Source organism: Lonchura striata, chromosome 21 (genome assembly GCF_050655825.1).
Source record: "Lonchura striata isolate lonStrDom1 chromosome 21, ASM5065582v1, whole genome shotgun sequence".
In the NCBI taxonomy this organism is placed as follows: domain Eukaryota; kingdom Metazoa; phylum Chordata; class Aves; order Passeriformes; family Estrildidae; genus Lonchura; species Lonchura striata.
In genome coordinates, this window is record NC_140723.1 from 6,364,113 (window position 1) to 6,381,298 (window position 17,186).

Genomic DNA, 17,186 nt, shown 5'->3' on the forward strand with positions numbered 1-17,186 from the left:
CCAAATTCACAGCTTTAGACCTCAAACATCCTATACTGAAAAATTGTCTTGGTGTTTAGGAGCCTACCCAACACAGCCAGCCAGCACCATTGGATCATGAGATCATAGGAGCAAGAAACAAGTCTCTTCCTTGTAAAATATGAAGAATAAAATAATTGCTGCCATCAGTGTTGAATTTAGCAGCTGTGCTGCATAGCCCTCAGCCCAAATCCTCATGCTACAGTAATTGCAATTCTCTTGTCTCTTTTTCCATGGACACCCCCTTATTTTCAGCTGTGAAACACAGTATTAAATGTTTGCATTTAATCTGTAGGTGTCATTATCAAAACAACAACCTGTAATTGCACAATTAATTATAATCCACAATAGTCATGACATCAAAAGTGCTGAACCAAGGCAGAATGAAAAGGTGGCCCTTCCAGATTAATTGGTATTAGCAAAGATGATTTGAGTTTAAACACTGACATAATTGAGACAGTACAGAGAAGAAAATTCTTTGCCAACAGCTGCAACACACATTTGTCTTCCTCAATTCTATTCTTTCTAAGTTTAATTTTTAAGTGATTTTTTTTCTATAAATTACTTGATCATGACAAACATAATTTGAAAATGAAACAAAACCCAGTTAATATTTTCTAATTCAACAAGAGCAGAGACAGCAACTGAGACTTTATTTCACAGGTTTTTGCTACCTAATTTTATCTATATCACAGTTTAAATCACTGTTAAAGGAAAATGAGACCCTACTTCTATAAGCAGTGATCACTGCTCACAAGATTCAAAGCATTTGACTTTCAGTCTCCCATTAGGATGAGGTACTCACAGAAGTTTTGCAGCTGCTAAACTTCGGAGATAATAATTTTATCTTTCAAAGTAGTAGAAAACAATTCAGACCCAGAGCTCTGAATTAATGAAGTGTGAATTTTTAGTAAGTTAAGGTGTAAGAGCTTGTTAATTTAGAATTGTTTCTATTGAGCTGTGCAAGACTGGTACTACAGGCAGACTGTGGCTTAGGCTGCTGTGCTCAGCATTTCACAAATCCCCAAACTCCCCAAAGGCTTCACCACTGAGATCTTGGCTTCATGCTCTCCTTCTCCCTGTAACAGGTGACTATTTTTTTCTCTGACATCGTGGGGTTCACGAGCATTGCTGCCTCCTGTACTCCCTTGCAAGTGGTTGAGATGCTCAACAACCTCTACGTCTGCTTCGACACCAGGATTGAGTCTTACGATGTGTACAAGGTGAGTACAAACCCACAGGAAAGGAATCTGCAAGCTGCTGAAATCTTTCTTACTCTGTTTTCTGGTGAATATCAAATAGCTGAGGCCAGGAGTTCAAATCCATGAAACACAAGACCTGCCATCCTTCGGGGACTCTGCACCACATTTTGGAGAGCTCTGGACAGCTAAAATAGATTTTACTCTGATTTTCTTTCCAAAGGAAAGCTCAGTGCCTGCCACTCAGTGACACGTGCCCCTTCCTACCAGGTGGAAACCATTGGGGATGCCTACATGGTCGTGAGTGGCCTGCCAGAGAGGAATGGCAGCAGACACGCCGATGAGATTGCCAAAATGTCCCTGGATCTGGTGGCGGCCGTGCGGCAGGTCCTGATCCCTCACATGCCAGCGGGCAGGCTGGAGCTGCGGGCTGGCATCCACACAGGTACAGGGGCTGAGGGCAAGGCAGGAGAAAAACACAACAGGGCACAGGTGGGAATCCAGAGCATCCCTCTGGCTGCCCTGGCAGGGGTCAGGAACCCCCCTGGACAGAGCCCCCAGAGACACTGTGTGTGATCTCTGGCCATGGAAAAGAGTTTTCAATCTTACAGGATGAATTACCAGCTCTGAGTGTTTGATATCAGTAATAATTAAGTGTGGCACGGGTGCAAAAGTAAAATTTTAGAATTCTAGATGAGGGGTTCAAAGGGGACAAGATGGAGGAAATTGGGTGTGCCTTGTCCTTTTTCTCCTTCTTCATGCCCCCCATGTTTCACTGTGGTGTTGGCATTTTTCTGTTGGTTCAGGCTGGGGACACACTGTCCAACGTAGGTGACAGATATTGGCACGTTATTGTAAATGCAGCCCAGGGAGTTTCTGGTATTTAATGTTTGTAACATCCCACTGAGGGCAGAGCCCCACACGCTGCCCTGCAGGACAGAGCTGGGCAGGGCAGCAGAACACGTGAGAGATAAACAGAATAAACAACCTGGAAACCAGCACAGACCAATTATGGCTTCTGCTTTGACAATGAGGCAGAAAGACAGAGACTTTCTACAATCTTGGAATCATCAATACCACAGATCCCAACAGGCACAGTCAGTTCTGTGAGGAGAAGGGAATTCTGCACTTCTGTACGAGTGCAGAATCCCCCACACCTCAGGATTTCTCCTGGTTCTAGCACAAACAGAGTGGTGAAATGAGTTTTGCTTGTATCAGTGTGGAAAGGTCTGGGAATTAATTTAGTATTGGTGATATCACCACCAATTAGCCACAGCAAATCAAATTTTGACTTCTCTCTCTAAGTAAATACTGCGCAGCCAGGCCCCAGATGCACAGAGTACTCCCAGTTACCACATTGTCACCCTAATTCTTAAGATTTTCTAAAACCTTCTGAGTTTACATTCTTGTAGAGAACTTTCTCACACAACTTTCTGTAAACAACCTATTGCTTTACATTCCTTCATAGAAGCAGAGAAATTTGATGGATGGTAGTTTGTCCAGTGTCATTGGACAGGTGGCACCTTCACCCTCCAATCTACTGTCACCTTTGGAAAAGTATAAATGTCAGAGTCAGAAATAAAACTTCCTTTTTTTTACCTTTACAATAGCAGTGGTTCATGCGGTGCTTTCACGTGTCCTATAGTGACACCACGTCTCTCTGAGGATACAGAGTGAGAAGGGTGCTGGAATTTGACACTGCCCTGCACTTTTCACTGCTTCTTACCCCTTGATTCTTTTTGGGGTCTCTCTCTGCCTTGTGTTTTCTCAGGACCCTGTGTGGCTGGAGTTGTGGGGTACAAAATGCCCCGTTACTGCCTCTTTGGGGACACTGTGAACACAGCTTCCCGCATGGAATCCACCAGCCTGCGTGAGTGCCTCGGGCAGGGCTGGGCACCCGGCCAGACCCACACCTGCACCCCTGAGGCATTGGGGTGCAAGGAAACAAAGCCAGGCACCCATAAAACGGGAGAGCTGGACTGGACAGAGCGCACATCCAACCAAAATGATCAATGCAACATCCTCTGTTTATTCCAGAGAAGATGGCAGATTATACACACTTCTATATAATTTACAGTTTACAAAGGCACTCTCATTAGCAAGCTAACATTGTTTATCTTTGTCTTAAGGTGGTCTAAACCTCACACTATAAACCTGTACTACTTCACACCCAGCAGCCCAGTGCTCCCCATCACACCTTAATACAATTTCTAACTGCACCACAAACTCTTAATTTCTGTGTCACAAACTCTTAATTTCTAACTGCGCCACAAACTTTTAATTTCTAACTGTGTCACAAACTCTTAATTTATAACTGTGCCACAAACTCTTAATTTCTAACTGCGCCACAAACTCTGAATTTCTAATTGCACCACAAACTCTTAATTTCTAACTGCGTCAGAGGCTGGAAGGCCTCACAAGGCCCAGATCTGAGGCCTAGGCTGGAGTAGCTCAAATCTCATCCCAGACATAAATGTATGTTTTCATCATCATTTCAGAACATCAGTTCTGCTACATATGAAGCCCTTCTCACAGCAATGTCCAAGAAAAAAAAGATGGAAAGTAGCCAGGGATCTGTCCAAAAACATACATAAATGTATGTTTTCTCTGGGATTCAGGGAATCATTAATTCCTGCTCTGCTCTGAATCCTAGCACAGAAGATCCACATCAGTTCTGCTACATATGAAGCCCTTCTCACAGATGATGCATATGAAATTGAGCTGAGAGGAGAAATTGAAGTCAAGGTAACAGTTTTTCTGTAACTTTATAACAATAAAAGCATTTAATGGGATAGGGAAGAGGTGATAGATTTGGCCATTGCTCTTCTGCGAAGACCACATCAACTTTTAACTGTGTCCACAAGGTTCCTTTGCTAATTCAATTGAAAGTGGCTACACATTAGTCCTCCAAGTTGAAGAAAAAGTGTTCTGTGTGCTTTGAAACGTGGCTGCTATGCCTGCACCTGCATGGAACCACATGAGTATGGCCCAAAGTGTAAGGATTCAGTCAAAGACACGTGGGTTTAAACCTTATTTTAAACCCTTAGCAACACTGCCAGTGACCAGCAAGGCAGTGACTTCTGAACAGAAGAAATTATTAGCACTCAAACTGCATATCAATTATAATTTTTTCCCTGATCAGCAACCACTTATGAGAAAAGGGGAGATAACAAATGCAGGACAGGGAGTAACTCTGGCCATAGTGAGCCCTGCTCTGCTTCACATTGCATGAAAACAGCTTTCTTCTCTCTCCTTTTCTTGTCCAGGGCAAAGGGAAGATGAAAACCTATTGGCTTCTTGGAAACAAGAACTACAGTGTTCAAAATGACAGCCTGGTGTGTCACTGGAATCCAGCAATGTCCAAGAAAAAAAAGATGGAAAGTAGCCAGGGATCTGTCCAACAAGTAAGGAGGTGAACACCTGGCTGGGGGAGCCTTCCTAGGTAACAAAGCATTCACTACAGACTGGGAGAGGTGGAAATTGCATCTTTGCCCTGGAAGCAGGGGGCAAAACAGCTCTAACGTGTGTTTCTGTCTGTCAGCAGGCTGGTGTGGGAGCAGCTCCAGCTGCACAGAGCCCTGCCTTGTCCTGGGATGAGCTGAGCCCAGACCCTCACACTCCCAGGAGCTCCAGACCAGACCAGAGCCCTGAGAGTGTCACCCATGGAACGAGCCAAAAGCAGAGCAATGGTTTTCAGCAGAGCTCCCAAATCAGCCTCCAGGAGCAGCTCCTTTCTCTGGGCTCACCTGCTTTGGGGGAAGGTGACAAAGGTGCCAATTTAGAACACAGGGCACATGGTACTAAACCATCATGGAAAAATGAGCTTCTTCCAGGTTTTGTCAATGAGATGTGACAGTAGAAGAAGCAACTGGACTGTCCCAGGCACACACAGCTCCTTTAAATAACATTCTTTTTTTGCTCCTAGCCACAGTTGTTTTTTTAGCTAGTATGTTAATGTGGGAACCTAAAACACCAGCAGAAATTTAGGAGGGTGTCTGAAAACAAGGAGAAGCTACTAAAGTGCAGGTGGGGTTCCACCAGGAACATGACTAGTAGGTAAAAATGTACAGCAGTGTGACTCTCTCACTTCACCAAACCCATCCTAGATTTATGCCTGTAGGTGACACAGAATGCAGCAATCAAAGCCCAGGGCTTTGAGACCCTGACATTACAACAAGCTGCTTCTTTCAAGATGGCCTTTACCACTCCCCAGGGAACCATAGCCTGAAAAATGTGTAACTTTAGATAGTAGGAGAGAGAGTAGCAAAATCCTGATGGAGAAGGGAATAACTCTTTTTGATTATTGTTTTGGAGATACGAATGAAGTAAGGACAAGACTGAATTTCTTCTAATATGTTTCTGTAGCACTTTGTCTTTCCAGCTTCTCTCCCCTGCAGTGGAATCTCCTCTCCATACATGGATTTTTCCCATTATCAGTCTCCTGAGGGCTTGGTGGTGAGGCAAGGATGCAGTCCAGCTCTGTGGAAGATATGAGAAAGACAAGCTACTTCTCCCATTAAACTGGAATTTGCTATTCTTTCCTTGTTGGAGGAAGAGTCTGTAGTGAAGAACAGTAAATTCCTCTTCTATGTATGACTCAGAGAAATCAAAGCAAACTGAATTACTTCCCCATGTTGGCAATTAGTAACTCTGTGCAGAGTTCAATTCATTTGCAAGAGAGCTGCACATCTAATTAACCCCATCCTGCCTGCTGCCTTCTTTTAGCAATTCCAGGAAGAGGGAACAGGAGCACAAGGGTGGGGGATAGGGTTTGGCCTGTCTCTTCTCCCAGCTGACAGGTTCATGTAGAGCATAAGAGAGATTTAGCAGATTAAAGTTCTTTCTAAAGGAGGCAAGGCAGTGCTTAATGGCTGCAAAAGGCAACACAAATGAAAGTGTGAATTTAACAGGAATTCAAGCTTGAAAAGCTGCAATGCGTCTTGGTTTTAAAAATTTCTTGGTCTCTGTTTTTAATAATTTATGTTTTCCTAAAATAAAGTAGCTTCATGAGTTTCAAAGGAAGTTGGCTGGAGCATAGCTCATAGAAGTTGACTCCTTGCAGAGTCAAAGCCAAGAGCTGTTTCTTTAAGCCAGGTCAGAAAGTCACTGCAGGAGTGTGGGTGTGGCTCCAAGCTTAGCCTAAAGTAGGATCTCTGAAGGTTAGCTGAAGAAATGTTTGGTTTTGTACAAAAGTAAATAAAATTGGAGGCTGAAGTCCTCCTGATAAATGTAACATGCATATTACTACATGAGAAAGAATGAAACACAGAACTAATTCCAGCATTGGTGTTTTATGAATCAAGGTCGATGTTCTAAAAATATATTTGCCAGTTTAAGCAAAAAATATTTCAGGGAAATTCAATGCTTCAATTCATGCAGGACTTTGCATCAATGGCCATAATGGTCACTCCAGGCTTATAGCCTAATAAAACAACCTAATAAGGTACTTCACTAATCTCAAGCACAACCTTCCCTCCCAGCTCCCCAAATCTCAGAATCTGTTTACATTGAATATTTATGTACATGCAAATACAATTTAATTTCTGTTGAAAGGTATCTACAAGTATGTAGTCCAGATTTTTCCATTAAGGTAGCTTGGAAGTTGCTCCAATACTTTCACACCAAAGAAAACAAAGGTAAATCACATTACATCGTGCTGCATCCTGGAAATCCACTTCTAAAACAAACAAACAAACAAAACCCCCCCAAATCCCTCTTTTAAAAGTTAGTCTCTTGAATCCAGGGATGTCACTGTAAGAAATCAGGGCAACACAGGGAGATGGTGGTGTGTTTTTAAGATGCCTGATGATGATTTTACTGGAGATGTATGGAACCTGCACAGGTGTGCTCACGGATTTAAACACACAATCCCAAACATAAATAAATCTAGGCTGATGTCCAGTATTGACTGAAAGGCTGGAATATTTTCATCTGGTTCCTGTCAGCACTCAGCAAGTGGGATCAAATGTGGAAAAAACCCAAAAAAAAAAAAAAAACCAAAAAAAAAAAAAACCAAAAAAAAAACAGGAAAAGAAGAGACAGAAATAAATGTGTTTGAAGAGACATGACTTTCAGCTCAGTGAAGGGAAATGTCTCAGGTGCACATATCCCTTCAGAGCTGGGCATGAAAGGAACCCCGTGGGGAGAGGGACAGCTGGGTACTGTGGCTCAGAGACACAGCAGCCCCATGTGTCCTCCAATTGTTATGAAAATCCTGGGTCAAGATCAGAAGCAAATTATTTGCATGGAAAATTGAGCCTGTTCTGATCTTCATCTCTTCAGAGGCTTCAGTGTGGATTTTTAAATTAGGAAAAAATGTGTGTGCTTGATAGATGGCAATTAGGATTTAGTAACAAAACATGCTTTGGTTCAACTCTGAGCAGTCCCTTTCCCTTTCTCAGGCAAGAAGGAAGTGATGTGTTCCTTGCTGTGCATGTGGCTGAATCTTTGACATGGTGGCTTGCTCCCAAAGATTTTTGTGTTGTTTTTGTCTAACATATAGCAAGGCTTGGACTGAATGAAGGTTAAGGCTGTACCAGGTTGCCTGGCTTAACTCAGAGATTGGCTTTGGCCATGAAACATTTTCTGGACTGAAAACATTTCTCTGGACCAGGCTAACTCAAAGTCCCAAGTTTATTATGGGGGATTTCAGCCTAGCCAAAGGCACAGGTATATATCTTCAACGAGAGAAATCCTGCAGGAATAAAAGTTCTGAGTGTGACAAACAAAGAGAGTTTCTCAACAGCAAAGGTTACACTTCATTTTCATAAAGATCAGGGATATTTTAGCCATCCTTCACCAGTCATACCGCTGAGACACGTGGGATGCAAAGGCTGGAAAATGAAAGGTGGGGAAATGGAGTGTCCGGCTCCTCTGGCCAGATGTGCCAGCGCCACAGCTGGATCCTGGCACGGCTGCAGACTGCACTGCCCGCGGCGGCCGCTGGGCGGCGCTGCGGGACCGGACACGGCGGCGCTCCCGGCAGGGAGAGGGAAAAGGGAAAGGGAAAGAAAGGGGAAAGGGAAAGAAAGGGGAAAGGGAAAGAAAGGGAAAAGGGGAAAAGGGGAAAAGGGGAAGAAAGGGAAAGAAAGGGAAAGAAAGGGGAAAGAAAGGGGAAAGGGAAAGAAAGGGGAAAGGGAAAGAAAGGGGAAAGGGAAAGAAAGGGGAAAGGGAAAGAAAGGGGAAAGGGAAAGAAAGGGAAAAGGGGAAAAGGGGAAAAGGGGAAGAAAGGGAAAGAAAGGGAAAGAAAGGGAAAGAAAGGGAAAGAAAGGGAAAGAAAGGGAAAGAAAGGGAAAGAAAGGGAAAGAAAGGGAAAGAAAGGGAAAGAAAGGGAAAGAAAGGGAAAGAAAGGGAAAGAAAGGGAAAGAAAGGGAAAGAAAGGGAAAGAAAGGGAAAGAAAGGGAAAGAAAGGGAAAGAAAGGGAAAGAAAGGGAAAGAAAGGGAAAGAAAGGGAAAGAAAGGGAAAGAAAGGGAAAGAAAGGGAAAGAAAGGGAAAGAAAGGGAAAGAAAGGGAAAGAAAGGGAAAGAAAGGGAAAGAAAGGGAAAGAAAGGGAAAGAAAGGGAAAGAAAGGGAAAGAAAGGGAAAGAAAGGGAAAGAAAGGGAAAGAAAGGGAAAGAAAGGGAAAGAAAGGGGAAAGAAAGGGGAAAGAAAGGGGAAAGAAAGGGGAAAGAGGGAAAGAGGGAAAGAGGGAAAAGGCCCCAGGAGAGCCAGCACTGCAGGCACAACACAGCACAGCCAGGGAAAGGGAAGGGAACACCACTGAGCCATCACAGCATTTTCCTCTTGAGATGAAGGACAGAGAATCGAAAAGGCCAAAAGTCTTTGTTGACAAGACAAATGGGAATGTGCACTTGAAACCAGAGAGCAGGGGAAAAAAAGAGGAAAATTGAAAAGGTGAAACAGCAAACAGCACATACATGTTCTGGATTATTTGTCAGCTTCTAGCTTGTCCTTATTCCCAAACCCACTAGTAAGCTACTCAACCTGAAAGCTCTGCACTGCTTCTCAGGGCGTTAAGAAGTTGCCTAACAAAATTGTGTCAAAATGAGAGGAGGATGGGAATCTGGAAACAAAACTAGCTCATTGAAATCAATCAGTTTGACAAAATTCTTGACAGCGACATTTCAAAGATCCTGTATAATCGTGCTAGAGAGCAAATGCTATGCCAGCCCGTGCAAGAGTTGGGGTCATTCAGGTGCTCACCCAGAGTGGATAAGTGCATCCCCCAAGTCCCTTCTGCCCTTTCACCCCCGTGCTGGTGTGCTCCCTGCTCCTGCTGGGATGCTCAGCACATGGAGCCCTACTGCCACATTTGTTCTCATCCACTGAAGCCCAGCTGGGGCCAGGGGTTCGACCCTCAGAGTATCCAGTAACACCAAGCACTTTGAATTCACCTTATGTGAGCCAGCACTGTTTTAGTCCTCAGCTGAATGGGGGCCAGCTGGGCAGCTGCTGTGGCTACCAGGCTGGGCCACCTCACAGGGATCCTCCAAAGCCCTGGGGATCAGCCTCAGGAGATGCTGCTCTGCTGCTCTTTGCTTGAATTTCTGCTCATAAAAGGCCCCATGGACAAGTCAGGCTGGGGTCTGGTGAGATCCCCAAGGACTTTTTGCCTTTTTCTATTTATCCTTTAAGCCTTAGTGCACTGGATACTGCAGGGGTCCATCACCCGATGAACTGACCTGCAGGTACAAGGAGTTGCTTAATTACCAGGCCTAAAGGAGCTTAAGTCTGTGTGGCACTCCCAAGAGGCCAACATAAAGACAGCAGCTGCCTGAAAACACATTTTCCTTTCCTGTTTAGAGGATTCTTTAAAGATGTGGCTTCTTACACTCTGCTAATTAAAAACAGCAGTTCAGGCTTGCATTGATCATTCAGTACAAGAGCTCACATATTCACCTCCATGGAAACTGCAAAAAGCAGGAGCATAAGTCTCCAGTGATTGTGTGGAGTTTGTACTCCTTGTCCTCATCTCACAATAATTCCTATTTCTCCTGTGTTTTTACTTGCTCTCAAAGCAGGTCACTGCTGCTCGTATCCTCCAAGGACAGCATAGCCAGAGAAGAGCTGACATCACTGCAGGATCAGAAATAGCTTATTGACTCCTAGGCCAAGGCTCACCTAGTTAGACCCCAAAAAAAGAAAGGATTGTGATTAAAGCACAAGGATTTTTAATCACAAAGAACTGTGATTAAAGTTCTAGGCACACCACAGAGGACACTAAGCCCATTTATTGCACTTTTCAATGTCATATCTGGCTTCAGCCAGTCCAGAAAACAACAAGTTCTTTCTGTTGCAACATCCTTGAAATACAGAACAACTCATTCAGGTTGGATCAGAGCCAGGCAACTTTGTGCTGTGCATCACCTGAGTGTGTCTGTAGAACATTCCTGTTCTCAGCACGGGTCTGACAGCGACAGCATTTTTTGGCACAGGCTCCTGCTCCTTCCCACAGCTCACAGCCTTAGCTCTGGGCCCTGCAGATGAGGGATTTTGTTTTTAAACTCTCAAGTACATGCACAAGGCAGGAGAGAGTAAGAACTTATTTCAGGAAGGTGTTTGTGGCAGGAGGGTTAAAATTAGAGCGTTTGTTCCTAAAAAGACCGCGCAGAACGACAAGGACTTGGCGAGAGGCTCTCCAGTGGGGAATGTGACACAGGAAGCTCCTACACGGGCTTTGGCAGTGATGTCACCTGGCTGCCCGTGGCTGCTCCATGGCAGGGCCTGGGAAGCTCAGGGATGGAGCACTGGAACTTGTTCAAGCCACTCTGTATCTGCAGGCAGTGAGTGCCGAGCAGATCTGTCGACAGGAGCCACCACCAGCGCTCCCAGATAAGGGAATCTGCAGCCAGGATGGAGAACTGCTATTCTTGCACTATTTCTGAGGGCCTCTTCAGCAAATATCAGCCTCCTCTTCCTGTCATGCCTCCCTCCTCTTACTGCCCCAGGAACTGCTGCCTTTGGAGCTTTCTGCCTTCCACACATGGCCCAGCAGCAGTTGTGCTGCACAGGCACAAACGAACAAAATCATTAGGGAACAAATTGGTGGGCACTGGGCCTAAAAAAGCTCAGCCTGAAGGGCTGGGGTGTTTCCTTTCCTCTGTGGAGGTGCTTGCTTTGAAGCTAAGCTAAGGAGTACCAGCTCAAGCTCTCAGACCTGCACAAGCAGAGATCTGCTCTGGTTTAAAGCACAGTGGTTAGGGATGTGTGAAAAATAGCTCAGCAAAGCCACACAGTGTTACGGTGGGGAAGTTGGAAATGCAGACTCTCTCTTCCAGTAGAAACTTTCTGGTCATGAGGCAATTACTGAGTACCTGCAAAAGCTCTTATTCATTCTTGCCTCTGTGACTGTAAAGATGCAGAGACAACAGCCTTGTTTTGTGCCACACACACACACACACATCACATTTTTTAAATACAAACAGTTGTTTGGACTGCAGGCCAGATCATCAAAGTGGCCATTTCCACTTCTCAAAGCAATACTTAAATCCTTGGTCAGTCCTTGGCATACAAATGTAATTGCATGCCCCTCATACAATTACAGCATAAAAGATCTAAAGCAGCTAAGTCTTGGTTTAAGTCATCCTGCTCTCAATACTTGCCACAAGGTGAAAGATGAACAGAGTGATAGGTGCTCTAGCAATTTAGAGAACAGAGTACCTACAAAACCAGCAGCAAGAGACCACAAGACTTACCTGGAAGTCAGGTCTGTTTGAACTTTAATGAAGGTTTCCTGTGCTATGGGGAAAATGAGTCCAAATGACCCAGCCCATTAACCCAAAGGTTCATCTTGGCTCTGACTTCAGTGATCAACTCATGGAACCTTGGACTGAAAAAAGCCCTCAGCTTGGTAACCCAGTCAGTGAGACCTCACAGATAGTTTAGCTTGTAAACCTCCCTGACTCACTTTCAAAAAAATATTTTAAATTGACTAATCTTCTTTTAAAGATTAAAAAGTAGTTACATCTGTTAAAAGTAGTTGAAACTATTCAGTTTATGAACCAATATTTATAATTACATATTTTTTCAAAACACCATTAAATCTTCTAGAAAATATAACTTGCTGTTTTTCTCCTATTACTATCTTCCTTCCCTCCTACCCCCCAAAAAGCCATAGATAGCCATTAATATATGTGTCTTTTCTCACTGGTAGTTTTGCTGTTCTAGCTGTGTTTGGAAGTTGGTACCCAGAATTCATTTTAAGCCTCCTGAAGTTAAATAAAGATCAGGTTAAATAAATATTCAAGTCCATCTTCCCTTTACTCCTCACTTTGTAAGAGCAGCTCTGCTTTATCTAGAGGATTTGCACCCTGATTCACCTCTGCCTCTCACAAACCATCTCTCTGCACTAAAATATCATCATGTGCTACAGTGTGAAAGATCTCCTTGTCCTATTAGACCTGTCAGGTGCATCTGACCTATCTAGGCTAAAGAATGTTCATTCTTCCCCTGGCCAATATTTTTGGCCTTCTTGGTCATTTCCTGTTCTGCTCTGGCCTGAGATATGATGTCACAGCTCACAATGGTCTTCACACTTCAACACTATGCAAAAAATGTGCTGTTATCCTCGGGGAGGTGACAGGGTAAAACAAATCCTCTTGGTCAAACATCACAGAAGTTATGTGAAGAATCTCCAGTGGGAAAGGAATACTAAAAACATTTTCTGCCTCTAAGGTTCCGTGGCCTCTCTCTGTGCAACCCGTACTGATGTGTTGGTTTTAACTAAACAGTTAAGGTATTTAAAGTGTAGGCAATTGTTCATAAAGCAGTTTTTTTCTAAGATGGGTTTTGAGTGCTCAAATAAAGGCCCTTTGGAGGGTTCTCCCATGTTTCAGAAAGCACTGAAGCACTATTTTCTATAGAAAGCAGATTGTGTGGCTGTATTCTTACCCCACCTTCCATTACTGTTATTCTTGCGTAGCTTTCCCATCCAACTTTAAAAGCAGAGCAGATAGAGCCCAGCCTTGGAGGACAGAATGAATGAATACACAGAATAAATTGGTCCCATGATCAGGAAGTTCAGAGAGACAGACCAAACTCAGACTTGGACATTCTACTCTCTCCAGAGGGGTGCAGCAGTGTTACCTGGGGTGTTTAATTTTGGCTTTAGGGTGGTGTCTGGAGCCCCATTTTAAGAGGCCAGGGAGGAAAGTGAGTCCAACATTTCCTACAGCCTACAGGCACACACAGACACTGTCCAACCCTGCCATGTGCAGCTGCTGCTCAAGCCTGACTGCTCCACTGAGTAAAACAAACTGCAAAAATTCTACTTGCTGACTGGCACACATGAAGGTGACTGTGTTCACCAGGAGCTGTAAGCCAATGGTTTTATTTGTGCAATGAGCCAAAGCCTTCCCTGCAGTCAGAGAGGATGTCAAGGTGTGTGTCTCTGCCTGGGCCGCTGATCAAACAGCCACAGCCTGAGAAGAAAATCTTTTAGATAACTCACAATAAACTGCCTTGAGACCAAACAACAATGTGAGAACCCCAGGCTTGGTCTGGGGTCTCGTGTGGTGGAAAAGTCTCTCCTCCAACCCGTGCTTCCAAAGAAAGGCTCAGCAGTCTCTGTTGTTTGGTCTCAAGGCAGTTTATTGCAAGTTATCTCAAAGATTTTCTTCTGGGGCTGCTGTGGTTTGCTCACAGCTCAGGCAGAGGCACACACACACCCTGACATCCTCTCTGACTCCCGACTGCTTCTTCTCTCCCCACCAGGGCTGCTGCTGTCTTTTATATGATATATTATGTATTACATGTTTATAGTTTTCCCCAATACCTACTACCTATGTTCAAGGTGCTTTTCTACTCTAAACCAATCTGTGAGTGCCAACATCACCAAGAACATGGAGGCAAGGAAGAAGAAGGAGGAAGAACAGGATCAGCCCACTTTCCTCCATCTTAGAATATCTGACCCCCATGTACAAAGTAAAAACCCCCCTGTACAGGTGCTAAAACCCCCCTGTACAATACTAAAAAATTTTCCCCTCTACTTTGTAACTACTTTTACTATACTATCTAACCCTTTGTGACTGTTTGTTACACCTTCAAAGTTGGTAACTCATTCCATGGCTCAAATCCAAAATCACAGCTGTTTCCAGCTGCCTGCCAGGGTCTCAAATGCTTCTGACCTGGGCCCGGAACATCCAAAAATGTGTGAAAGACATTTTGAGTTCCAACAAACAAGAAGCTACAAAGTTTTTCTTTTGGAGCACAAGTTAGAAAAGAGACTTTACCACCACACAAGACCCCTGAACCGAGCCCAAAGTTCTCACAAATGTCACCACAAGGGCACAGGGAGCTGTGCAGCCCCTGGGCGCAGAGCACAGGGCCGGATCCCCCAGTGCTGAGCTTTGCAGCAAGTGACTGGTGGGAATGGCAGGACCACGGGCTGCCTGGTGTGACAGGGGAGGTGTGAATGTGCTGCTGACAGTGGACTTTATCTCAAGCATGAACACAGCCTGCAGCCCTGTAGTCTGAGCACCTTATCACAGCTTTAGGAGTGTTAGTTTTTGAAAGGCTGCTTGCCAATCACGCTGTGCTGAGAAGCAGCAGCTAAAATATCCTGCCCGTCCAGCCCACAGCCATGCCACCCTCCACCACAAAAGGCTTCAGCTATTTCCAGAAGCTTGGCAATCACACTGAGTATTTTCTGGGAAAACAAAGAAAGGTTGTCAAATCAAGAACAGTGGGTGATAAGAGCCACCACAGCCACACCGAGTTCCTGAGGGAGAGTGGTTTTTCTAAGCTCTGGATGAAGCTGCATCCTTCCCCCTGCAGCTCACCCACCCAAGGCAAGAAGAACCCCCTGTTCACATGCAGCTAAAGTTCATCCAGTGCAGAATTCCAGGATGGCCATCCTGGCACAACCAACTGCTTGCAGTTCTTGACATGAAGGATTTGCCTTCTAATCACAATAAGCAAGAAGGGGTACATGCAAGTATGCAGTTGTACCTGAACTGATGAGAAGCATTGATGAAAAGGACCATAAATGTTAGCAGGAAGAAGACGAATACATGCATGAATCCCAGGCAAAAATCAGGGTAGTTCACCTCCCTAGTCTCAAAACACAGGGACTGACCTACACCATTCTCTAGTCAGGCACAGTCCACACATCTGAGACATGTCAAAAGTAATGGACAATTGGGATCCTGCTCTGGGAATACCAAACTGAGGTTATGTACAGTGCCACTCTCACAGGCTGAAGAAAATCTGCTGAGGGTTTTGTGGAGGACAGGCTTTATGTAATGATTACATTTTTAGTTTGTTAGGTTATTTTTAGGCTCATCACCACTCTGTTAGGGGAGGGAGAAGGGAAGTAAACAACCACTGCAACTTCTAGGACAGGAGCCATTTCATTCCTGTAGCTGTTTGGCCATTTCTAGAAATGGCTTCACCTTCTGCAAGCTCCACACTGACAAATGGCATGCAGCAATAAATAGCACAATGGGATAGTGTGACCTCTTGCCCCTTGATTTGGCTGCTTGGCAAGAAAACCTTGGTCAATGGGCACTGGTGACACTGTTCCCAGCTATGCCAGGATGAGCTGAGCTGCAAAGAAATACCTGGCAAGTCTTATCCCAGACAAAATGCTTAAGAAATTTCCTCCCTACACCCATCTCTTCCTACACAAACTTAAATTCTGCAAAATCCATGACGAGAGTCCAGATCAACATATTAGTGTTGAACTCAACCATCCGTGTGACACTGAAACTTTTAATAAATTTAATGTTTAAATAAACAGCCATTCATACACCATATACATACCAAGGGCCTTCCCAAGACACGAGCACTTACACACACTTCCATGGCTAAACCCTGAAAAATAGACACTCAGAACCTTGTTGCAGTGTGTGTTTTTGATTAGGAAGTAATAATTTTATTGAAATCTCTCAGTGTCTGGTCTATTTTCTGTTTTTAGCAGAAGTTGCTCTCGAACTTGAGGCACGTTCTGCATTCACCAGGAGAGGTCACCACACTCCTCAATAACCAAACCAAGAGCCCAGATGGGATCTCACAGGAGGGACCTTCTAGCTGAGCTGGGTAAATGTGCCAGCTCAAGACAGCTGGGGATATTTAATGCCCATGCTACCTACAAAGGGTCCCTTTCTCTCTCCTGTGAGAAGTCAGGAAGTGCAGATTAATGCCACAACTTCCCTGTGAGCAGCTGCTCCCACTGCAATCCCAGCCTTTCTACAGTAAGGAAATGAGACAAATTAGACCTCGGTCCAAACACCAAAGATATCTCATAAAACACAGAGAAAAACTTGGATACGGAGCAATTTGGTAAAAGATCAGCCTATGAATTTCTGAGACCCACCACAAAGATCATGGGGAAGCAAGAATGGCTGCCACAGGACTGAAAAGACCCACATGGCTTAGAACCACAGCTAATCCATATTTTGGCTGGAGTGTGAATATCTATTTGTCTTTGTAGACATTCCCATCTTTCCAAAACAAGATGAACAGATGCTGTTCATTTTGCTAGAGATGAATCTTAGCCAGAAAAGGAGTTTCAAGTGAGGATTTGTGGACCATGAGTACTTCTTTAGGCCTCTGCCTCTCACCAGGCTCTTCTGCCATTGCTCTGAATTCATCACCTTGCTTCATGTTTATTTGAGGATCCATGTTAGTCTCTCCCCTTCATCACTACAGCTTCCCTGTTTGGCTTCATTAACATCAGAGAATGTGATAAATGTGCCTAACAAACCTAAAATTAAAATTTTGAGATCAAAACCCAATTCTCCAGAACCACCTACAACCTGCTACTAAATGCCAGCCTGCTGCCCTCCCTGTCCTCAGGTGGCCTTGGCCCCTTCTTTTGCCAAAGGGCTACAGAGGAAAATATCCCCTCTTCATCCATCAAAGAGATCAGTGAGCAGTAATCAGTGAGCACAGAACAGATCAAAGGCAAACACATCCTTGGGACCCCAGAGCAGAGTAGTGCCAGCACTGACTCTGTGCCTTTAGCATCC